The sequence below is a fragment of the Penaeus japonicus genome, unplaced genomic scaffold (genome assembly GCF_977035675.1).
Source record: "Penaeus japonicus unplaced genomic scaffold, GWHDUDI00000001_assembly GWHDUDI00000027, whole genome shotgun sequence".
Classification (NCBI taxonomy): Eukaryota; Metazoa; Arthropoda; class Malacostraca; order Decapoda; family Penaeidae; genus Penaeus; species Penaeus japonicus.
Window position 1 is genome coordinate 13779879 of NW_028234429.1, and position 5000 is coordinate 13784878.

The window sequence follows — 5000 nt, forward strand, 5'->3', positions numbered from 1 at the left end:
TTCTCTAGCACCTTAAGTCACCTAGTATATATAGCCTATTGTCACCTAGTACCTACCATCACCTGGGCAAAATGTAAACAAACTTCTGGACTTCTTGTCTCCTTGTGAGCGAGTCCGAAGGCGTGCAGAGTGACTAAGAAGAGACAGGTGGCGGAACTATCTATCTCATGTCTATTTGTACAGGGATTTGGGGATCTCCCATCCCATTGCATCTCATTTCATCTCATCTCGTCTTGTTAGTTCCCGGGATAAACATGATTTTATATGTTTTTTTTATCCATAAGAATGAGCAGGGAGATTCTACGATAAATATTAGTTTCGTTTGTAGTAGTATTTGCAGACACATTAGTGATATGAACAAGAAATGTGGTGGTGGCGGTTTATGATGATTATCAAATAATTCCTTGATCTCACAACCCATTAAGGCTTTGAGAATCATTAATTCCTTATATCTTCTCCCTCCCTCTCCATATTCATTTAGTCCTCCCTCCGTTTCTGTCTCTGTCTGTCTGTCTGTCTGTCTCCCTTTCCCTCTCCCCTTCTCCTTGTCTCGCATCTTCGTGACATCCCTCTAATCTCCCTTTCTTGAACTCATCCTCCCTTCTTCCTCCCACTCCCCCTCCCCCCCTCTCCTTCCTCGCCTCCCCCCTCCTGGCTGTCATCCCCATTACTTTATTACATGTCGTCCATTCTCTTCCTGTATCAACACGACTAACTCGACTAAATTGCTTTTAATTCTGCTCTCTGCCTCACGAACCCCCTCCCCCCTCCCCCAGCCTTCCATCTCTCCTGGTGTACCCCTTCAGGTTCGTTAAGTAGACACGGACCGAGGTACTTGCACGCTTTCCGATATCCGAAAGCACGTTATCTCTGCTCTGGTCTTTATACTTTATTAGAGAGAGAGAGAGAGAGAGAGAGAGAGAGAGAGAGAGAGAGAGAGAGAGAGAGAGAGAGAGAGAGAGAGAGAGAGAGAGAGAGAGAGAGAGAGAGAGAGAGAGAGGGGGATAGAGAAAGAGAAAGAGAGAGAGAAGACAGGAGGGAGACAGACAGACAGATAGAGATAGATATATAGATAGATAGAGAGTGAGATAGATAGAGATAGATAGATAGATAGATAGAGAAAGAGTGAGAAAGAGAGAGAGAGAAAGGTCGATGCAGTAAAATAAAATATACAAAGAAAGAACGAGAAAGCATACGATAGAGCATAATGAAATTATTCCGATACAAACCCCCAACTACCCCCCCCCCCACATTTCCCCATCCCTCCCCCTCTCCCATGCGCACACACTGCGGGCCTCCACCGATTGTAATGATATGAAATGTGTACGTAAATTGCATCAGTATTCCGCGAGAGTTATGCAGCTGAACGAGACGGGGAAACGCCACATCCTGCTCTTCTAGTTTGGATTTTGGGGGGCAGGGAAGGAGGGAGGGAGGGAAGAAGAAAAGTGAGGGAGGGGAGAGGAGAGGGGGAGGGAGAGAAGGGAGAGAAGGGAAGGAGGGAGGAAGGGTGGGATGGAGAGAAGGAGGGGAGGGGGTAGGAGGGATGGAAGGAAGGAGGGGAGGGGGTAGGAGGGATGAAAGGAAGGAGGGAGGGATAAATGGAGGGAAGAAAAGAAAGGAAAAAGGAAAGGATCACGGGAACGAAAAGTCGGAACGAAAAAGAGAGAGAAACAAAATGAAAGATTGTAGGAAGGAGCTACGGAGCAACGGGCTCGAAATGGAGAAAATGACGAAGGGAAACCAAGACACAGAAGAAGGAGGATGAAGGAAAGAGAAGGAGGAGGGCATACGATGTTGATGGCGACTGCGGGGATCCTATTTACGTCGCAATGAAAAGAAAAGATCCTACACTCGCAGGCCCAGAATAAGAAATCTCGCACGTGCTTCAAGTGAAAGATGTCAACAACACTCCTAGAAACTTATTTACGTGTATTTTCGGCGGTGCTCTTTGTAAACTTTTTTTTTGTAATGGTAATTGTATGTATAGTGATTGCCAAAAATAACAACCTTTTTTATGATTTTTTTCTGTTATTTGTATTTCAGCGTCGAATCTGTACTCGGAGAAACTCGAAGTGACATTTCTAAGGTAAATAAATGCTTTGAGGAAGGTCTATTATTACGACATTTGGCTTATCAAACCTACGTTGTTTTCATGTATCTGACTGTGGCGGGTGAACGTTGTTACTTTCGGGCCGTCAATGTTCTTTTAGGGATTTCAGTTGCCGGATATTTGCGATGGGAAGGAGGTCATTAGCTCTGCCCCTCTTTTCCCCTCTGTTATCCTCTATCCATGAAAACGCTTCTCTTCTCTTTTCGCGCTCTCTCTCTCTACTATGCTTTTTTCTTTTCCTCTTCCCTTTTTTTATTATTCCGCCTCAGGACCACTTCCCTTCTTCCACTCTTCTTCAGCTAACCTTCCCTCTTCTCACACCTCCCTCTTCTTTTCTTATGTTCTTTAGTCCATTCCCCATCAGTTCCTCCTCCCCTCCCTTCTCCTCTCCCTCTACGATTTCAGCTTCCTCCCCTCTTCTCCTCCTCCTCTCTTCCCCTCCCCTCTCTCTACCGCTTCACCTCTTCCCCTTCCCCCTCACCCCCCCTCTCTTTCCCTTTCCCCCTCACCCCCTCTCGCCCCGTCTCCCAGCCCCGCCCTCCGCCGCGCCGCAGCGAACGACCTCCGACACAATTCGGAGCCATCCACAACCCTCCACCAGTAATAACGACCATCGCGGGGATTCCCAGAAAAGATCAGTGGAATGAACCCCGGCATTTGTCACGACGGCGAGGGAACCCGGCCAAGATCTGGTGCTCGCCCTCTACCCCCACCTCCTTCCTCCTCCCTCCTCCGCCTTCTTCTTCTTCTTCTTCTTTTTCTTCTTTTCTTCTTCACCCATCACTCCTTTCCCACTCAACCTCCTGTCCCAACTCGCCTACCCCTTTCTCCCTCCCCTTCTTCCCGTACCCCTACTCCCTTCCATTCTCTCCCTCCCCTCCTCTCTCCCCTCTTTCTCCTACCCCTCCCCTCCACCCCCTATTCCCTACCTTCCCCCTCTCCCCTACTTCCTCCCGTCCCCTCTCCCCTCCCTTACCTCCTTCCCCTTACTCCACCCCCACCACCCTATCCCATCTGTTCGTGGCACGCTTGAGTGACGAAGCATACCCGCGCTACGTCAAGGCACAACATGGTAAGGTACAGAAGCCACAGCATCGTCCTCTCCACATAGTTTGTATCTTATCCCCATATCTTTTTATTTTGATTTACGTATGAGGAACATATCAAAACGAGGATGATGATACCCTACGCTATCTCATCCTTTTCTCGGAGATGTAGTTGCTTGTTTCAATAAACTTGGCAAAGTAAAGAAAAAAAATATAATTTCTACCCGTAAGATAATACCCGCACAACCCAGAGGCGACATTTTTGGGGGGAGGGGCAGTCTGAAGTTGTATTAATGTGTGTGTGTGGGGGGGGCGAGTTCTTTGAGTTTTCGATATAAAAAACTAGGAGAAGAATATCTGAATAAGTTGGTATTTCTTTTATTTCCTCTCAGTTTGACTTTTAGGGGGGGAGGTGCGTCTGTGCATCCGTACGTGCGTATATGTGTGTGCAGACGTACATGAATGTGTGTGTGTGTGTGCGTGTGCAATTCTAAACAGTAAATCATCCCAGTTTTAAAGCTAAGAAAGTTCACTCTAAGCCTGAAAATCTGAATGGTCGTTTCGTAACGCTTGCCTCTCTGTGGTCCCCGCGGAATGATAATGAAATTAGGAAAGAACGCGCAAATCTTGCAAATCTTACATCTTCATTCTTAATTTCTCCAAATCATCATAGACTTCTTTGAACTTATATACTATAGCTATTAGAAAAAAATAATTGAGAAAGAACTTGAATGTCTACAAATAGATAAAATCTATTACCCCCTATCTATTAAGTAAATTAATTAATAAGTAGTAATGGATAGTGATATTAATTATATTAATTCATACCAGTGTAACATATAAAATAATCTTAACAAAGCTTTCAACAAGATTCAAACCAAAAAGAAAAATCCATCATCAAATATATCAACGAGACTGATTAAAGACACAATTCACAGAAGCGTAACATATCAATCAATCTTAGTAAACCTCAGTCAAGACAAGGTAAGTGTCTTGACAATCAAGTCTCAAACGCCAAGAAACTTTAGAGAGCCTTCAAAGAAGAGGAAATATCGACACCAAATTCTACCCGACACTTCCTAAAGAAACTTCTCACACCTACTCCCCTCAACTACCTTACCTTCTCCCTTCCCTTCCCCCTCCCGTCCCCCCTCTCTCTCTTCCCACTTTCCTTTTTTTCCTTTCATCTCTTTCCCTCCCCTCATCTCACCCTATTTCCTCCTTTCCTTCCTTCCCTTCACGTTATCTCCCTTACCCCTCGTTGCTTCCCTTCACCTCATCTTACTCTTACTTCCTCCTTCTCCCTTTCCCCTCAGTCATCTTAACTTCTCGACCTCTTTGCCTTCACCTCCTCTCACTCTTATCACTTCCCCTCATCCCCTTATCTCCTCCCCTCTCCTTCCCCCTTTCCCCTCATCTCCACTCATTCTTCCTCACCTCCTCTCTCTCCTCATTTCTCCCCTTAGCCTTCATTTCTTCCGTTCACCTCCCGTCCACCTCTCCATTTTTTTCCTCCCTCACCTACCTCCCTCATTTCCTCTCCTTCCCTTCACCTCCTCACTTCTCCCCTCACCCTCATCTCTTCCCTTCACCTACCCTTCCCTTCATCTCTCCCTAATGCATCCCTTTTCTCCCCCCACAGTTCCTCTCACTTCCGCTCACCCCTCAACTTTTCCATTCAACCCCCTCACCATGTCCCCCCTCCTCTCCCCCTTACTTCTTCCCCTTATCCTCTTCCCCCCCCCCCCCTTCTCCATCCAACCCCCCTTAATGTGTAACCTGTCTTCCTTCTTACTCTGCCTGGCAATTCTAGACCCACTTCTGGCATCTCGGGGGACCTT

The 5000-nt window shown here is 46.5% G+C and overlaps 1 protein-coding gene across 4 annotated transcripts in view; it reads right to left on the reverse strand.

The window, feature by feature from the left end:
* Positions 1–5000, reverse strand: part of LOC122246086 (uncharacterized) — an 845287-nt gene that overhangs the window by 478395 nt on the left and 361892 nt on the right. The window lies entirely within an intron of this gene.